The 21,608-nt window shown below is 35.8% G+C and overlaps 1 protein-coding gene and 1 long non-coding RNA gene across 19 annotated transcripts in view; one reads left to right on the forward strand and one right to left on the reverse strand.

Annotated features, from left to right (window-relative positions):
- The window catches only part of paqr3a (progestin and adipoQ receptor family member IIIa), a 238,227-nt gene that overhangs the window by 68,671 nt on the left and 147,948 nt on the right, over window positions 1-21,608 (reverse strand). The window lies entirely within an intron of this gene.
- On the forward strand, window positions 1,058-19,818 carry LOC147844079 (uncharacterized). The gene is made up of 2 exons (XR_015491506.1): window positions 1,058-1,267; window positions 19,246-19,818. It is a non-coding gene; the product is annotated as an uncharacterized LOC147844079 (long non-coding RNA).

A 21,608-nucleotide genomic window follows, 5' to 3' on the forward strand; every position in this document is an offset into this window, starting at 1 on the left:
ATAAGGATTAGAGAGCTTAGGTGCATGCATACACAGATCAAGATCAATTACAGTGATACAGCGCTAAATCACATTATATACGATGATACATAAATTAATCGAATTATGCTTATGTAAGGAAAGTTAAATTGTGATGATACCGAAAATGCAATATTGAACAGTTATGTCCATGAAAAAGTGCTACTATAAAGGGTCACATTAAATGCAGATGAAAGGCAACGATAAGCCATGGTTAAAGAGGCCGCAATAGACCTAGCTATATGGAAGAACCCGATGGACCATAGAAACTGGTAATCCGAGATGTCATGTAACGCGAAGTGCCATAAAACCCAACTGGACCACCACCACCAGTAGCTGCAAAGACAACACATGATGATTATTACTTGAAATGAAAGAAAATGTTTGAAACTTAAAATGTATTGGACTCACGTTAGGCTGAAATATGTACCTGTAACATCTTGGTTTATTGAAACAGCATATCTGCTCAAGGAGTGAACTTGCACTGGTCTTACGGTTCGTTTACAATTATGCCATCGATTTGGTTCGACCCGATACTATGGTACGTCAGGGTGCATTGATGATGCTTTCCACACGATTATATTTTAATTCATAGCACAACAAAAGTATAAAAAGATTTATATTTGTACGTGTTATTAGTAATACGAGTTGTCATTTAATACGAACAGTCGGAACTGTACTTTAAAAAAAAAAAAAAAACAAACGAGCATGTACATGGCAACATTAGCATTCATAGCAAATAAACGAAAGCGAATGTCCTGCTCGCTTTGAGCTTTAGCGAGTGAATTCGCGGTTTTTTTTTTTTTTTAAATATATATATACACACACACACACACACACACACACACACACACACACACACACGTATATATTAAATAAAGAGTTTGTAAAAGACGTTTTGGCCCCAACGTTCTTCCATACTGGCTCAACGCGTAAACTGTCCTCGCCGGAAAGGGCTGCGATTGGTTCTAACGGCTGGCGCTGTTCGCCATTGAGTGACACTGATAAAGTTTAGCGGCGATTACGGCAGATCAATGATAAACACGGAGAAAACTCGCTATGTTATGGATTCACAAGTAAAGCTCTTTAACGGCCGTAAGGAGAGGAAACGTCACGTTAACAAGTCAAAGGGCAACAGTCTGAGAAATGGAGTTTATTTCTCAATCGCAGTGAAATGGAGGCTGCAAGTTAACGTTACCTGTAACTCCGCGTCAGCGAAGGACTGCCCAGCAGACACTCGTCTCGCACGGTAAATGATGCTCAATTTCTGTGTTTTAAGTTGCAGTGTTTTACAGAAGCTCTCGTTCGTCTTCCTACCATAGTATCCTACCGTGACAATGATAGGTTTTGATTTAACGTTAAAGCTGAACCGATACCGTATTGTCTGCGTCTGCATCACGGCTCTAGCTTTATGGTATAAGACTTGTTTAAAAAATGTGGATTCCAGCTAGGAAAACATTTAGAACGAAATGATTAGAGGCCATAACGTTAGATATGTGCTCTTTCAGACATTAACTTGCATATCATAATTCAGTGACTTCATATGACGTTAATGAAACAAGAGTTAGACTTACCTCATGCAGACTATGTAACGTTATACACGTAACGATTTAAGGTAATAAACAGAGTATACCGAGATGGAATGGCAGATGAAGATGGCGTAAAATCCCAATGAAGCAGATTGAGAGTGTTTAACCTGGCTGTTTTCGGTGAAATTCCATGTTCATTTTGGTCTCCAACTAACTTATGAGGTACATTTCTGCGAGTAACGTTAGGAGCTAACGTTAGAAGTGCTAAAAGCTAAGTTAGTAACCTTAACCCGATGCAAGGATATTTAAATGTACGATCGGCGGATAACGAAAGCGAAATGGTGAAATCAATCAATGGCGAAAATGAAGTGATTGACGAAGCTGTTAACCTTCAACTTTGAGCTGTTACGTGAACACGAACAGAGAAATGAACAAACTTGTGAGACGTAAACGACGTTGGCAGTCCAAACTTCCGCACCGTGACCGAAACTTCCGCAACGTCACCTGAATACAGCGAAACAGATTGTTTAGATGAGCTTTTATACATGGCTTGCTTGGTTGTTATAGGCTGACGAGATAATTATTATGAATGACGTGACATCTCAGTCTTCCTGGTAGAACCTTCGCTAAAGCTTTCATTTCTTTAATGCTGCGTCAGATATACAGTACAGTGACAGACATGAAGGAAGCAGATTTCACGTAACGTTTGTGAGAAATACTACAGTAAGAACTTTACCAATGATTATTTGATGTATTTGTCGTGGAGTTAATTTAAGCCTTTTGATGAGACACGCACACGCACGCACTTACACTCTCTCTCACACACACACACACACACATTGCACTGTTTTTTCACGGCAAATGTGACATATTACACATTAAAATCAACTGCTGTATGGATATCCGTTATGTGAATGTAAAAAATTAACCTTATTTAACGTCCACAAACTGAGATTGAAGTGTCTTTTTTAATAATTGTACTGACACTGTGATAATAAAGTAAAGACGGTAAAATCACTGTAATTCATTATAAACATGCGCTGTTGTAAAATGTTTTAAACTTGTAAAACTCATTCTTGATCACATTTGATGATGATTGATGATCACAGAGCGCTCAACAGATCTTTTATTCCTGGTTGCTTTGCGCTTATCCTGTCTTGTTGATATGATTATACGTGTTACTATGGAGACATGTTAATACGCGGCTGTCAATCCATTCAGCGGGCGGGGAAACCACACTCCTATACTCACGTTGTGGTGAGCCTCAAAATGGGTGGGATTAGGAACCTATTTTAATGTCAGGAAATTAAAAAAAGAGACTTGTTGTGTTTCTATTACCCCAACAAAACCGTAGATACACTATCCTTACACACAGTTCTGTCCAAGCAGCTTACAAAAGATGATTTTCATCATAGGTGCCCTTCAAAGAGCCCCTATTATGGGTTTTTGAGAATGATCTTCCATGTATTGTGTAACACAGTTCTAAGTGAAGTGAAACATCTAGTTAATACTTAAATGTGAAAGTGCACAGTGTTTAAAACTATTAATTCATTTATAAGAGTCGACTCATAGTGCTTCAAATGAATCGTCTTGATAACAAGTCTTTAGCCATTTCGGCGTGACGTCGATACGAAACTTAGACCACGGCTAATTGTTATGGGAGCAAACCCCTGAAAATATAAACCCTTCGGCTCCGCCCACAAACACTGTAGCAAAAAAAAAAAAAAAAAAAGAGGAAGACAAACAATGTAGCAGATCCCGGTTAAATCAAGTCAAGAAGACGCTGTGCACAGCTGGATAATTTTGGAAGTGTGAGGGAAAGTTAGTGTTATTTTCTCTACCAAAAGATGAAACTGTGAAGAGTCAGTGGTTGAGGTTTATTTTTGTAAAAATATCTAAGCATTAAAGCCCAGCCTTGTGCTGTTCGAGTGCTTCTGGAATCTACACGCTTACAACGAGGCATTTGTCGGCCATTTGTTAAAGGACAGAACAGAAAGACTATGGATCTATGGATATAAGGAACTTTGTCAGAGCTCGACAGGAACTTTATCAGTACATGAATCAGAGGATCATGGATCATTTCACACAAGGGTAGGTAAGTGTGATTAAAATAGTTGTCTCCTTGTTTTCTCTAGCTTGCAAATTAAGTATTTAATTGTGTTTTGTAACTTGTAACCGCATGTACTGTATCAGGTTAACTCTTTATATTTTCATATCGCGTCTAATGCCACGTTAAAATGGTGATGTGTGCAGCTTTTTTTATGGATTTAAATGTGTTTGTGAGCTTGCGTTCTACTACTGTTTGTCATTGCTATGACCCTGTTCTTACACATGTGCAGCGGTCAAGTTTCAAAATAGTTCAGCTTTTGCCACTGTGTGCATTAATACTGAATGTGTGCCACTGTTTTATTTATGGTTAAGAATAGAGCAATATGCTGGTGTTTAACTGCATTGGGCTCACACACATACCTGCCAACATCTGTCCCTGAAAATCCAGGAGACCTGGGGGCGGTTAGGTCTGGGGGTGACCAATCGCAACAGGCTGTCATCGGTCCAATAAGCGCAGATTAGCTTCGCGCTAAGGAGGGATTTGAGAACAAATGAGTCGTTGAATGATTCATATGGGATTCATTGGAATAATTGGGTAAAAACACATGCATAGAGACCCTTAAAACCAAAATATAACCTTTTTTAATTATTTATAGGGGCTCTTGAAGAATTTGGTTTTTCTAATGAACACAATAGAAAATTTTAATGACATAAAATACTAAATGGTTATCATATAGCAGAACTCTTTAAAATATCTTTATTTTGTGTTCAACAGATAAAAGTAAGGGCAAAGGTTTGAAACAAATCGAGGCTGAGTAAACAATGACAAACTTTTCATATTTTGAGAACTATCCTTTCGACATTCAGGAAATGTTTATTATGTAGAGGTCTAAATGATGTAACATACAGTTAAACATTCATTTAATGATATATATAAAATATATATGTGCATCTTTGCTACCCAAATATGACAAATAAATAGTTTAAATATATATTTTTTAAAACACTGATCAAAATCTTTTAAATAATAAACATTTAAATTGATCAAATGAAAAAGTAATATAATTAAAATTAGTTAATTAAAAAAATATTAGGCAGCACGATGGCTCAGTGGGTAGCACTGTTGGCTCACAGCAAGAAAGTTGCCAGTTCAAGTGCTGGCTGGGCCAGTTGGCATTTTTTTGTGGAGTTTGCACGTTTTCCCAGTGTTCATGTGGGTTTCCTTTGGGTTCAGTGAATTGGATATGAGTGTGTGTGTGTGTGTGTGTGTCTGTAAATGTGAGTGTATATGGGTTTCCCAGTACTAGGTTGCGGATTTAAGGGCATCTGGTGTGCAAAACATTTGGCTGAATAGTTGGCGATTCATTCTGTAGTGGTGACCACTGATAAATAAGGGACTAAGCTGAATGAAAAGGAATGAATAAATAAATGAAAAAATATTAAAGAATTAAAATTAGTTAATTAAAATTAAGAATTAAATTAAAATTTGAATTATATACAATAATTAAAGATACTTAAAAACAACTTAAAAATTTCGTATTTAGGTATATTTAGGTATATAACTAACATATTATATATTTAACGTAATGCTGTATTTTAACATTTTGTATTATTTTAAAGCAGTTCTAAGGGAAGTGCATGTTAATGCCCTAACCATCCCTAATTAAGTCAAACGAAATAACCAAATTGTGGATGTGAGGAAGATGGGCTTGAGTGTGTCACGCAGACCATTAGATGGGTGCAGTGGCCTGTGAGATGCTGTATGATTTTAATTAGCAGGAGACTGAAGGCCATGCTGATGTGGGATGATGCGGAGAGCGGGATTGTGTTTAGTCGCACCTCACAGCAGGATTTCTCCTCCAAGTGGCTTTCGTCAAGCTTGACTTGCTCTCTGGCTACAAGGTGAAGTGATCTGAAATGAGATCTAGTGAGGCTGCATTTGTCAAAATGTAATTTATACACTAATGAAAAATAATCCCGTCAGAGAGATTTTATAATGTAGGTATTGTATAAGTCACTAAAGTTCAAAGATCGTTTGCTCATTTTTAATTCTTGCTTAATCCAATTTTATTCATTAAAACTTTAGGTTCTTTACTACTATAGTTCCACAGAGAACATCTAGCTTTCATAATGTATAACCTTTCTATTGCAAAAAAAAGTTCTTTATAATGGGAAAAATATTGTTACAACTATTAAAATATTCTTCACACTAAACAAAAAGATTTTTAGAAGGTTACTGTGAAACTACCCTTATGTAATATTTATTTTTAAGAGTGTAGCGGTTTGCAAAATGTACCAGCAATACACTTTTAAAAATTGTTTTAGGAACAAACAAAAAGATGCCATACACACTGATGCCATACAGTAGAATAGCCTGTTTTTTTATTTCCATTTTTTTTAGATTATAATAACCCATGGAAGCTTTTTACACTGTAAAGAAACTTGAGTAAAGGTTCCATTAGAGAACAATAAAGGGTGTACCTGCATGCAAATCATTCTACAGGTTATTGGTACTTTAATGTCATAACTTACTGATTTACAGCAGCATAAGCATGGCTAAGTTGCTAAGTGTGCTTTCTTTATAATGAAGCAATATTTTCCACGTAGAAGAAGAATGCATGCTATGAGCACAGTATAACAGCTTACAGGCCAGACACAATTTTCTAAGCTGAATGTTTGAATAACACTAACATATTAATGCTTCTTATCTGACCTCAGACTTTAAATTAGGACATAGCATTTGTCTGCATCTGAAAACTGCTTCAGCAGCTTATAAACACTAATTTTAAAATTAAATTGCACATTCAATGAAGCACTCAAAATAGTCTTACAAATCACACTTTAAGAATCAATACTGCTTCACCTAATACGAAAAGTTTAAAACTATATAGTCAAGCCTGAATTCTTTTAGATTTTCTGACTGGAAATGACACAGGCTTCTCCCAAAAATAATAGGGTGATGTACCAGCCTGATCTCACAAGGAAACATAAGTATTTTACGTTTTGTCAGTTTAGTGGCTAATTCATACGAATTCGTATGAGTTCAGTTGTACGATTTTAAAAAAGGAGGCGTGGCACCAAACCCCACCCCTAACCCCAACCGTCATTGGGTGATGAGCAAATTGTACTAAATTGTTCGAATTAGACCGTACGAATTCATACGAAGCCACTAAATTAAAAAGTTACGAATTGCCATGAGATTGCGTTGGATGTACAAAAGGCATCATTGTGGAAGAAAAAAAATTCAGCTTTTATTTACATTTAAACAAAAACTTTAGGTCAGAATTTGCCAAGTTTATTAATAATTTTGGGCTTGACTACACATTTAAAAAGTTATTTGGCTGCTTGTTCAAATTTCTTATTTAAAATTAGCTGAATCAACACAGATTTTGGGACAACATAGTTGTTTATGTTTAATCTACTTAAAATTGTAAAAACAATTCCGTTTATTTAGTCAATTTGTGTTGGGACAACATGAACAAACTGTGTGGAACCCTGCATTTTTATAGTATTTTTACACAGTAGTTTGAAAAGGTGTCATACAAACTAAATAAACTAACCAAACTAATATGTTAAGCTTTTAACCACTTAACATGGAACTTAATAAAAAAAAATGAAAGAAAGTATTTAGTTTACATGTACTGGTTTTGGTGGATTACAAGGACAGAAATTTGTATAAGGTATGGCCTAGCTGTACTATATTAAAGGTGCATTTTTGACTCTTTTAAAGCTTAAAAATACCATAATATGTTTGCAGACATTTAAGAAACATGCCAAGTAAACATACTTGGAAAAACAATGCTAAAGTCATATATTCTCCTTTGTAAATGTGCGTTATGTGCTGGAACGGCTGTCTTTGTTTTGGTTCTTTCAACCCGCCCACTGCCAGTTTAGCCAATTATAGTTAGGAAGGTGTACGAAGTGTGCGTCCATAACTGAAATGTGACCTCCGGTAGACAGTAACAGACTTCGAAATGAAACGCAGATTCAGAGTTCCACATGAGGTGGCTATTAATAAAAATATAAATATTACGAACGTCAACATTAGATGACCAGGTAACATTGTAACCCTGTGTCCTAACAACACGCTACGTGACGAGATTTGCAGTGATAAGCAAGTTGGCTGTTTGACACCAGACGAAACAACAGAAATTTCAAGAAAAATTCAGAAGCACAGAATAGTGCACTCACTGCACCCCAATGAAATGGTAAGGTTTAAAATCAAATTAATACATATTAAACCTCTTTAACAATATTAAATATACATGCTGAATCAGATAGTTGTTGTCTTGCACTGAGTCACAGTTCTAAAGTTCAATTTCAAATGGTTTATTTTATTTTCAAGATATGAGGTGACCTATCTGCTGCTGCTCCCAGTAGTATAGTTATAAACTACTACTACTACATTCAAACTCACATTATTGGCATTTAACACTGAATAAAACACAAAAGGTGTACCTGAGGTGATCATTGTCAGTTCATCCTGTTGTTCAGCTGCAAGAAATAAAAGTCATTTCTAAAATATAAATTTCAGGTATTGATTAGAACAAAAACTCAATTTATTATGAAATATATAGCTTCTATCGTGTACCGTTGCTTTTATTTAGAACATGACTTAAATCAGCCTTTAGGCTCAATAGTTAGGCCCACTTCTGTTGATGTTGTCAATCTGGCAACCTGCGCTTGTGGGTGTTTTAAACAAGGCATACAATGCCTAGTTTAACCACTGAGTGTCAAACTTACATACCTTTAAGATGGTTTAAGAGGACATGCCTTGTGTCATCATAATTCAAATTGTTTTAAAATTATACTTAGGGTCTTATCATATTCAAATTTTGCCACAGGTTTCCTGTGAGAATTGGGTTTAGTGGTAGAGTAATGCTATATAATAAGTGGTATTTTTTTACTATATAAAATGCATAGCACATATTTTGCCAAAACCTCTAATACCAACATATGTGTGTCTGTTTATTTATTTACTTTTCAATAACATTCCATATTAAGTTTTGTAAAAATGTGTGCTAAACTCAAAGACCCATAGTAAAAAATTCCATAATGACTATTTGTGCTTGTTTGGACATTATTTAGATGTTTGGACTATTTATTTCACTAATACAACAGTGCTAAACTATTGGAATTGTAATAACTTGATCTTATTCCATTCGATAATATTCAGACTTTTGCACTGTTGACCATAATGGTGGAAATCAGGCTTAATGTGTTTCTAGTTAAGTTCTACCCAACCTTCGTGCAGACACAAGCATGCTCTCATTACATATATATTTATATTACAGCTCACATATGCGATGGACACCGCACGCTGAAATGGAAACACATTATCTCTAAACCCACGCTATAGAACGCCGTCTGTAATAGGAAAAGGAAAATAAAGACTTATGGAAAACCAAATGAGGTATGAACTGCCATAAGCACAAAGAAAATGATTCCCTTTGGAAAATCGTGTATTTGCAGAAGATAATTTCTCCTGTGTCTCAAAGCACTTGACCCTCTGTGATTATCTCCTCTATGCTTGAACTCTCCTTGAACTTAGAATAACCATCACACAAGTGGGATATGGCCATCTCCTTTGCATCTGGTTATTCTAGCTCCAATTTGCTGCCTAATACAGCAATTACCTTGATCTATGGCTGAAGTCACCCTTTCATGTATTAGTATTGGAATCAGCACATTTACTGAAAGAAGCACCTGACTGTGACCCTGCTTTTGCTTTTTAATGTCTTGATTAATTTGAATAGTAATTAATTGACTTTCCAGGTCGGACATTTCAAGTGGACAACCCCTGACGCTTAATCTTCTCATGTGGAAAACGCTGTTTTGTGAGGGATGACAAGCCCATAATGTTCTCAGGTTCATCAGAAATCGTGTACATGCTGATTTATTAGCCCATCAGAAAATCAGAGGTCATTATAATAAAATTCAGAATGACAAAATATAGTTGTTTAAACAAACCCTAAAACATTTAACCAATAGAACACAAGTAAATAAAACAGAGATTTAAAATGGTCCTATATTCAATAAAAAGTAAATCACAAAACAAAATTTATTTAAATATATATTAGGGTTACGTTTAAGGTATGGTGACACAGTGGTTAGCACTGTCCCCTCACAGCAAGAAGGTCGCTGGTTTGAGTCCTGGCTGGTGGCATTTCTGTGTTGAGTTTGCATGTTTTCCTAGTGTTCGCATGGGTTTCCTCCGGATGCTCCGGTTTCCCCCACAGTTCAAAGGCATGCGTTATAGGTGACGAATAAACTAAATTGGCCAAAGTGTATGTGTGTGAATAAGTGTGTATGGATGTTTCCCAGTACTGGGTTGCAGCTGGAAGGGCATCCGCTGTGTAAATCATTTGCTGGATAAGTTGACGGTTCATTCTGCTGTGGCAACCCTTGATGTATAAAGGGATTAAGCTGAAGGAAAATTAAATTAAATTAAATTAAATTAAATTAAATAAACATTTAGGGCATCTTTAGTGCAAAATTCCAGTAATTCTCCTTCGAAGACTAGAGGGCACTCTCACGGAAACGTCAAATTACCATAAAGAAACTCAGGAAATCCCAATACAACAGATAGAAATACAAAGAGATAGAAGTATAGTACAAACAATACAGATATAACTGTTTTTACAATAAAAGAAATGTGTCAGTTTTAAAGAAATATTTTAATGGTAAAGCAAAAAAAAAAAAAAAGACAATGAAAAAGAAAAAATAAATAAATAATAAATAATAGGGATGTAACGGTATCAGAATTTCACGGTTCGGTAATACCTCGGTATGAATGTCACGGTACGGTATTTATTGAATCATTTACAGGAAAAAAAAAACTTTTGAAAATACTCCAAAAAAGTGCCAAAAGTGTCAATGACATACAAATTAGCCATCTATCTGTAAGCTTTGAAACAGGAACTTCAATTTTAATAACAAAAAATTATTAAACCATGTAAAAATATAAAGTTTCAATTTAGTATTGTTGAAAACTCATCACATTCAACATTTAATCACTCACTCACTTAGATAGAGATGGGTTTAAAGGAAAATTATCATATAAATATAATCTGGTAAAAGCTGGTATCTCTGGGTATTTACAATGTCCCCTGCAACAGAAAAAAACCCTCTCATTTGGGACTGAGGTTTCTGGGACAAGAGAGATATGACTTGGCCCAGGTTGACAGCAGTGGGGTAACGTTGTGCATTGTCTTTCCCCCACTTGAGAAGACAAACCATGAGTGAGATAGAGATCTTTTTGCGGTACAAGTCAATGTCTGCATCAATCTGAACAGTGTGCTGTGTTTCTGCAGTCCCCATGACTGTTATTAGTCGTATTCCCCAACTTGCAGGCACGTGCACACATAGGGCTCAACCTGTGCAGTGCACATGCCCTTTTTAGTCTTGGATAGAAAATGCCCTTCCAAAACGATCAAAAGTGCCCCCGCGACGCGACACAACCTCCGTCCAATCCAGCCCTTCAGTAGGCGCGCGACAACACCTCTCTTGAATATGCGCGCTCAACCCCCCCCCCTCGGCGCTTTACAATACGCGCGCCACAACACAGCTGATCAGAACGCGCGCGACAGCACCGCTATTCAGCACGCGCGCGGCGACAACACCCGCTTTAGGTTCGATCATTTCCATCTTTTTTTCATCTCCGCTACTAGCAGCACACTCCATTTCCGTATGGCCACGCCTGGGCTGATGGGAAATGTGGTTTCAGCTACGTCCCGTTCGCTTCATTCGCCTGAGCAAATTTTCTCAGAAGACCTATAGTTTTACCGAGTCATGCGACTTCGGTAATATCGAAAAAAATTAATATTGCGGTATGACGGTATTTACAATACCGTTACATCCCTAATAAATAACAAATAAATAAGAGAGGGCACATGAAAAAAATATACAAATGAATGCAGACTATTAAATAAAGCACATTTTTTAAATAAGTTTTAACTGTTTTCTAATTCCAATTGGAAATTCTCGTTTTAAAAAATACAAAAAAATGTGTATATTTACATTTATTCATAAAAAAAAAAACTTTCCAATAAATAATATGATGTTTATATAAAAACTTGAATTAAGGGATTGTTTTTCTTTAATGTAAAACCCCAAAATAATATGCTTAGAGAAAGCTTAGAGAAAAAAAAAATGCGACAAATCTTTTGCACAATTAGAGAATTCAGACCAGAAAGGTTTATCAAAGAGACATTTCCATAATAAGTGAGCAACAAACTTAGTGAAGGTATCACAGAAAGAGCAAGAGACGTTAGTGTCATTTTTGACTTTCTGTAAGAATTGTTTAACTGGATAAAACTTGTGAATAATTTTAAAAAATATTTCTTTCACTTCATTTGTTTAAAAAAATTATGAGGGAGTGACCAAACATACGACCATTTATTATCATCAAAAAGGTGGTTACAATAAAAAAAAGAAGAGAGATTTGAGATGACAAGATGTAAAAATAAAGATTTTATGATTGGATTTATTAGGGGAGAAACAAATAGATCCAACAACAGAAGAATCAGGCCTAGGGCGACATACAGAAATGAACAAACTGTTATTTCTAAAAAGCGGAAATCACATAGTGTTGCATTATAAACAGAACATGTACTGATTTCATTTATTCAGTGGAACTTAAAAACATGACGATGGAATCACCTGAAGGATTCATAGAAGGATTTATTTTACACAATCTATGGAAAAACATGTTGTTATATGTGGTTACCCTGGGGTATATGTGGTAACAGCTGCAACCCAACACCGGGAAACACCCATACACTCTTCCATTCACACACATTGATACAGTACGGCCAATCTAGCTTATTCAATTTCCCTATACCACATGTTTTTGGACTCGTGAGGGAAACAAGAGCCTGGAGGAAACCCACGCGAACACTGGGAGAACATGCAAACTCCACACAGAAATGACCCAGCCGGGGCTCGAACCAGCAACCTTCTTCCTGTGAGGGAATCGTGCGACCCACTGTGTCACCCATGATTAGATTAGAAGTCATTATAAATTGATGAATTGAAATTCAATTTTAAAACAGATTTTAAAATCTAAACTATGACTCTGTGCAGTAAACTCTGCTCCATCTGAAAAAACACATGCTGGAGGTGAGAACATACTAGAACTGACTTGACAGTGCTGAAAACAGTGCTTGGAAATCTTGGATCAATTGCCCAGCCCTAAGTATAATGAACAAATTTTCAACTCCTATATGGAGTGATGTCATTTGAACAAAATTACGTGAAAACAAGGCTTGTTCAAAACAGCTAACCAAAAACAGTGTTTGCAGAAAGTTTGCTTCAGCTCATAAACACCTTTGAACAACCACTGGTTTGTAATGAATTGCATTAGTATGTGTGGCTCTGAGGCTTCAAGTTTCTTGACTTTTCTGGTTCATTTCCTCGGCGCAGTTATTCACACATCTGTGTGTAAAAATATAAACAATGACCTATGATAGGAGCTGCTTTATAGCAGCTCTAGAGGTGTAATTCTAATCGAATGCAGCACTTACCTTTTATGTTTGATAATAAAAAACTGCTTGCTTTAAAGCAATCTATGGTATTAGGTGCTTACTTGACTGGAGTGCCAAATTAAAAAGCCCATGGAAGCATCCACATCGCTACAATATGCTTTCCTAACATCCTTCTGTAGTTAAACCTCTAGCTTTCCACATTTAGTAGACCTTTATTTACTTTTGATTTTCCGGCCTTATATCAATAACGTACAACAGAAAGACAAAGTGTTTAGAAAGAGAAAGGGATAGGGTTAGAAAAATAATATTCTTTTCACCTACGATAGCTGTAAAAAAAACACAAAGATATGCGCTAACAATGGCCTCATAACCTAACAGACAGAGAGAAATTAAAAAGTGTGAGACATACACTGTGAGAGAGCATACAGATTCAGTTTCACCAGGAGATGAAAAAACAGATGGCCACCCTCAGCAAGACATGAACAGAGGAGATTTGAAAACATCTTGGGCCCCAGCAGCTCGTAGCAAATCAGTCTGCAGAGCTTCCACAAGGGCAAGAAGAACAATCACACATAGAGGAGGTTTCCCTGCATAAATAGACAAAGAATCTAACAAATAAAATTCATAAATCAATTTGTTTTATTTAGTAAGTTCTATTAGTAAATGTTAAGATTTACATAGTTTAGAGGGGGTTGTGAACATGGTTATGTTTGAAACATATTACATGTACAGAAAATATATAGGATCACATGTAAAAAGGGCATATAAACTCTTTAAAATGACTGCTTTTAAGAAATACCTTCTGCTCATCTTTTGTTTTAACAGGGATAGTAATATTGCCGGCAGTCTTATGCACTAGTGACGTAGGATATTAAAAAATAAATAAACTGTTTTTGCAATATATATAGTGATATGAAAATTATGTTATGAGCTATATTACAAAAATAACATATTATTTTAGACAGACATTTAGCAGACACTTTTGTCCAAAGCGGTTTACAATAGAGGAGGTCTTCAGCGATTCAACAAGAAGAAACAATACATACAAGAAGTGCTGCTTATTCAAAGTAACTTGTTTGTGCTCAGAGAATTAATGCTAGAGTACTTTTTTTAGAGAGAGGGAGAGAGAAAGTGCTTTAATATGCGGTTTTTGTGCATATATATATATATATATATATATATATATATATATATATATATATATATATATATATATATATATATATATATATATATATATATGTGGAGTTGTTGTTTAGTTGTTGTTTGAAGGATGCCAGTGTCTCTGCAGTCCGAGTGGGAATCGGAATATAATTTTACCAGCATGGAACATTGGATGAAAAGGTTTTGGAAAGTCATTTATAGCCTAGGACTTTATTACAAGATCACCTGTAGGTAACAAGCACTGATAAATACAATAGAGAAAAGATTTAGAACAAACATTGTTTATTTATTTATATTATAAGGAGAGTGTAAAAGTATTTAGGCACAGAAACTGAATAGTAATGTAAAATACAAATAAGCAGTCTGTACTGTGTGAACACACTTCATCATTTTTATAAATTAATTTAATGTTGTCATTTCTAGTTCCTGAATGTTTGGTCGTTTTTTCATTAAAATCCCTTTTAATGTTTATTATGATTGTGATTAAACTTTGAATATGAAAACTTTAAATAGATGTAATCTGGATACAAATCCATTTCTGGCCATTTTTGAGTTGGCAATAGATGCTAACTGCTAACCTTTCAGTAACTGTCCAAAAGGCTTTAGGTTTTTCTACTTTACTAGCAAGATGTCCCATCCTTTTAAAGTGAAAACACGTCTCTCCATCCTCGTTTGACGCATGGATAAAATAAGTCTTTACTTGCATTAAATTAGAAAAGATCAGACTTAAGGCTGATTTATACTTCTGCGTCAAACACCGGCGTATGTTACGACGCTGACGCATAGCCCTTCGCCGTGGCCATCGCCGTCACTGACGTGCACCTCTCAAAAAATGTAACTACACGTCGCAACAACGCGTAGTGTAAGCTCTGTGATTGGTCGGCTTGGTAGCGCTGATGAGTCTGGGCGGGACCGAGAGCCGCGCGAATGGCGCGAGCGATTGTTTACAAGTGTGGAGTCCCGTGAAGGAGCTCCGGATGGAAAGTTTTGTTCTGTGTTTACCTCAAAGTTGTTGCACGTCCGCCAGTTCCTGCCTTAAAATGAGCGAGTTTGAGCCACTTGTACATCCCGGAAGTGTTCAGGAAAAGCAAAAAAGCAGAGAAGAAACTCGACACAGAGGAACATTTAAACCTCACTGCCAACTAGCGTTTCGGAAGTGTTTTTGCAGACCGACAGAGACAGCGCGCAGAAGTATAAATGCACAGCCACGCGCGTTGCCAGCGCCGTGGGTTACGCCGGTCACTTGACGCAGAAGTATAAATCAGGCTTAACACTGCTTTATTAAAGGGTCACAAAACACCAAAACACCTTTTTTGAGATGTTGACAGTAAAAAAAAAAAAATTTCCTTGTAAACATATTTTGTCAAATTTTAGCAGACCACTGTAATCCACACATGTGAGTCCACACGCTGTGCTTTCATAGCGGGGAAATGAAAACAAAACCTTCATTGTGGCACAATTATAAACGCAACACTAATGACCCATGTCTCCAAACAATTCTTCTCCTTCCACTTGTTTTATTACGGATGGCACCACAACGTAGCATTTCTCTGCCGTTTGTACATTATAACAGGTAAAAGGAGTCTTGGAACCTATAGTATGCATATTAATGAAGTTGCACCTCATTCACAAAACTGATTGGTTGCGCTGATTGGTTTGAACCAAGTCTTTCTCATGAAATAATGATGTAAACTTGTCATGTTGTAAAGACACTCAGTCTCTACACTGGAATTTACACACGGATCTCATGTTTGTGATGTAGCTTTAAAATTTCTTTTCAAACTGGAAGAACGAATTTGTTAAAAATATATATAAATATATATAAAAATATAATATATATATATATATATATATATATATATATATATATATATATATATATATTTTTTACACTTAATTAAATTAAATTGTTTTTTTTTACTTATAAATTATGTCATTTAGTTTTTCAATGGCAAGTTAGAGGCTGTTGAGGGAGGTAAGTGTTTATTTGGGGTCGTGTTAGCAACAACATGGAAGGATCATTATAAAATGAATGTTTTAATTGATATTTCATATAGAAAACCTAAGAAAAGAAATTTGAAATAAAACTTATATTATCCACAGGCATTCTAATTGTAAATCCTGTCATGTGACTTTCACATATTAATATGTCAAACCTAAAGTAATGTATTATGTGGTGGTACTCTAAAGCAAGGAACAAAACTCTACAGAAGTGAAACAGAAGATGTGATATAACGGTTGTTTTTATAAAGCTTAACAGAACGACTCTTTCCTTAGCGTCTGTGCTACATATTGCTGGGATGTTTGGACCATGTTTTACCAATCATAGTCTGTACCTCCAGGGGGAGGGATGAAATTCAGTGTCAGCAATAACACAAAAGACCTTGGTTTAACATTTCGCCCAAGCCATGTCCCCACTTACAGCCTAAAGCTTGCACTTGCTATTCTGGCAAGCTGCTTTAGTCCACAGACTGACAATCTCTCCTCCGGCAGTGCTTGACCATCTGAGACTCAATCTCACTAGCGCGCACACAAACACGCACACACACACACACATGCGCACACACACACAAACACATACAGCTGTCTTTATGGGGACTTCCCATAGAAGTAATTATTTTTATACTGTACAGACTGCATGTTCGACACCCCAATCCTACGCCTAAACCCAATCCTCACAGGAAACATTCTGCATTTTTACATTTTTTGAATACTTAATTCTGCCGTTTTCCTCGTGGGTTTACATTAAAAATAAAAATGTACCCACTAGGTATAAACTACCAGTCAAAGTTTGGGGTCAGTTTTTTTTCTTTTTTTTTGAAAAGAAAATGATTCTGTTCATCAAGGCGGCATTTATTAAAATGTAAAAAAAAATGTATTTCTTTTCTATTAACATTTATAAATCATACTGACCCCAAATTTTTGACCGGTAGTGTATATTTACTGGTATTGACATACTTGTGGTGACATTTAATTTCAACAAATTATGAGGTATACAAATATATGAGGTGTACACACACACACACACACACACACACACACACACACACACACACACACACACACACACACACACACACACACACACACAAACTTCTCATGATGATATTGTATATATTGTGGTGATTTTTACTGACATTTGTCAACATTTTTTTAAGCTTTATTGTTAGAATTAATGTGGACAAAATGAGAAATTAAATCTGGATTAGATCAAACACCCAAAAATGTATTGCAGTTATTATCAGATGAAATAATAACATTAGTCCAGTAAAAACTCTTTCCACATTCTGTAAATAAAAGCTAAAAATACTAAATATACAGTGCTCAACATAAACACCCCATTTTGAAAATTAAGATTTTTTTTTTACCAATTTTCGAGACAATATAGGTTTTGGTGCATTTGACATAAAACAGATTTATTAAACGGATGTATTTATAAAATAATACAATATATTATTATTAAAATATCTTAAATATTATTAAGATAATACATTTAAATTCAAGCAAAATATTGCAAAAAAAAAGACACATTACAAAATTTTAAGCAAATTTGATATTTTTTTCTCTTTATTTTTACTCTTTATTTTGGACCCACTTTATATTAAGTGTCCTTAACCTCCTAGGGCTTAGTGGCCACATATGTGAACAGCACATTTTAGCTCTTAAGTGGCTTTTTAAAATACTTTGAATGTTTTATATTTTGTATACAGTCTCATCCTGCAACTGTGTTGCAGCATATGAAATGTCCCAAACACCATTTTTAACTGTCCAAAATTGGGGGTAAATTGTTTTTACACTCTGATAGTTAAAAAATGTTAAAAAAAAAAAATTTACATGTTACATACAGTATGCATTAAGAAACAGTCAGGAAAAAGTCTTTTATGGAAATTCGGTCTTACTCTAACTTTTAGAGTTTTACTTTTAGAGTTTTACTCTAAAAGTACATTATATCAAAATATGATACTTAGGTTATTCTTATTAGGTTTCAATAATCCCAAGTAGCAAAATAGAAATAAAAATGCATGTAAAAAAACAGCTTGGGCCTTAAGAGGTTTAAATACTATGTGTTTGCATTAAAAAATAAACACACTGCATGTGTTCATAATGTATTGCAGAACACTTCTGGTGCTCCTGAATTGGGATACGGGTAAGGTTAGGGACAGGTTTGGTGGTACGGATAGATTTCAAAGATTTAAGTTAAGATATGGTTAACAGTGTAATTATAGATGCAATTACAGAAATTAATTACAGTTGTAGTTACATACAGATATTTAATCATAGATTACTTAAAAAATCTGAGCTCAATTAAATCATTTTGCTCTATCCTTTATAATAAACAACAACAGTCCATTTCTCAAAGTATGTGTTTTTAACTTATTGTAATGTTGTCTAGCTGAATAACTAAACTGTATTTTTTATATTATCTTAATGATTTATTTATTTATTATTATTTTTCATAAGTTGGGTGTTGCAGACCTCTTGACCAGGTTACCATTGTAAATGAGATCTTGATCTCAATGTGTTTTTATTTGGTTAAACAAAAAGAAACATATATATTTCCTCCCTTTAATAAATTTTTGGATGATTATGGTAAGTTTTTTTTGTTAAATTAGCTTCAGATTTAGCTTCTGTACTGACTAATTTAATGTATGTGCGCAAATACAATATTGCAAAGCATCCTATAGATAATATTTATATATATTTAAATGAGAGACCGTGAGGGGTGTACTCATTCTGTAAATGCTGGTCACTGCATTTATTTTATTTTATTTATTAATTAATTTATTTTATTGTTTTGTTGCTTACATATATTATTGTAGCACCATTTGTAGTGAACACGGCATCATAATCCTTTAATTTATCTCATTTTACAATTCAAAGTATCATAAGCACCATCAAGCACACATGCAAACATTCGCTTTGTCTCTTTTTTTACAGCTCGTCAGTCCAGCAGATCTGCACATATAAACACCCACACACTTCTCCCTCTTTTTCCACAGCTCTTCACAAGCAAACTGTTCGAGCCTCTTGCCTGCCAGCCAGTCAAGATGGCCCTGCAGCCCTGAAGCCAATCCCACGGTCTGGCACGCAGAAGAAAACCGCAGGCCAGCTGATCCTCTCCCCGGCTACCTTCATCTGCTCCTTTGGAAACTTTTGGACATGCATGCATTTTCGAGAGCTTCATGGTCTACTGGGCCGAAGCGTTTCGGGAAAGAAGCCCTTGAGTCATATACAGGCTTCAGAAATCTGTTACTTGATAACCCTGCTACAACAGATCAGTGCCTGTACAAAAGGCAGAAGCTGAGGTTTGAAATGAGGGAAAAGGCCATGGTTAAGCAGCGTTTGGCAGTCAGTGCCTGTTCTGCTGTCAGTCGCAGGCTGTGATTGGAGATTTCACTCAACATAGCCCCAGTCAGAATGGCGAACAGCTCTGGCAGAATGTTATTATTCTGTAAAACTGTCCTCCTTTAGCCTAATGCTAAATTTAGGGCTACATACTAAATGGCATTTTGACGATTTTTTTTCCTGTATAGGAATGTAAACATGTAAAGATTAAAGGTTTTACATTGAAATTGTTGACACACATAAATATCTAGGGGTTGTTATTGACAATATGTTGACATTTTAACTTAACACCCAGGCTGTCTATAAAAAAGTTTAACAAACAGTTTTTTTCTGAGGAAACTCAGATTGTTAAGGTTTGTACCACTATGATGACTCTATTATAAACAATTTATTGAATCTGTTTTATCTTTTTATTATCTTTATAAGCATTGCAGCTTGGTACAGTAAACAGGTTGAGTAGCCTTGTGAAGGTGGCAGGCAAGATCATCGGTTTTACCCAAACAAGTCCAATGGTAACTTACCATTATTATGTTTTAAAGAGAGCTCAGGGTATCTCATGCACCCCGGATCACTCACTGTACTCTGTGTTTCAGCTGCTGCCATCAGGATGTCGTTTCAGAGTTCCTATTTGCAGGACAAATAGAATTAGAAATTATTTGTAAATGGTGGCCATGAGGTCATTCCAGCGGGGATGGAGATGCTCCTAAATAATGATGTATTGGATGTTGTGTGGTAAGGGTGTCACGATCCTCCAAATCCTCGATTCGATTACATTTTCGATTCTAAAGGCAAGATTCGATTTTCGATTATAAATAATTGTTTAAGATCAATTAATTATTTGTAGCCTACCGTTTAAACTACCTGACCTGCATGGTCTTTGTTTTACCCATAAACAAATCATACAGTAAATAAATAAAGGCAAGATACACACATAATTACCACCTGTCAATCACTTTTTCTGCAGTGATCTGTGTCGTTATAATGGCGTAGGTAAAAAAGACGCACAACCAACAGGAACCAGCCAACAGTATCTGAGGTGTTCGCTAAAATGACTAAGTACAAGTGAGTGAAAGATTGAAGCAGTTCTCTGACTGCCTGGACCTGCTGTCTCGAGCGCATGGCTGTGTCTGTGTGTTCACGTGATGTGCATTTTCAGAGGTAATGCTACACGCCACTGTGGATGTCAAATCGTTGTCATTCTAAAATGCCATTTAAAAACAAAGACAGTGTAAACAGGGCCTGAGTGTGTACTTTTCGCGAGCTGATTTGCAACGGGGGCGGGCGGAGGATGGCGATGCCGGTGTTGTCTATCGGATGAACCGTACGTAATACGTACATAGCAGAGCTTGCAAAACTGTTTTTTTTTTTTGTCGACAACACGAACGTTGTCAACATAACTGACTGGAAATCCAAAATGCTTACACACCGGCGACTTCACTGAAAGAGGAGAGGGTTTAAGTTCTGTCGACGGGTCTCCTGCTTCTGCAGTTTACCAAGCACTTCAACAAGCCTGTTTTTTTCCCGCTTGGCAAGCCAAGCTGACGTGACATGGGGGCGTGGCAGCATCGATGATTCTATTTTTTGATTCGATAATCGAAATTGAGAATAAATTTCAATCGATTTCGATTAAAAATCGAAATCGTGACACTCCTATTGTGTGGTAATATTTTGTTAATGTGTACATGGAACTTCACCTGTGTTATGACACCATGCTGCAATTTTAGTTTCCTTAAATGGGATAATAAAGTTGTGTCTGAGTCCGACTTCGTTTTGTTAGAGGTCACAATTGTGCCATCACGTTTCCATTTCTGTTACACATTTCCTCTAAAAGCAGAAGCTGGAGCTTAGAGCGAATACTTTCACTTGCTGACCAGCCTGATCTAACGAAGAAGTATAACTATTTTACATATTCTCAAAAAAGGGGTAATTTATAAGAATTCATACGATTTAATTTGTTTAAAAACACAACATTTCTAAAGAGAAGTGTGCCCCCAAACACCACCCCTGATTGGGGGAT

Source organism: Danio rerio, chromosome 5, assembly GCF_052040795.2.
Source record: "Danio rerio strain M-AB ecotype USA chromosome 5, GRCz13ab, whole genome shotgun sequence".
Classification (NCBI taxonomy): Eukaryota; Metazoa; Chordata; class Actinopteri; order Cypriniformes; family Danionidae; genus Danio; species Danio rerio.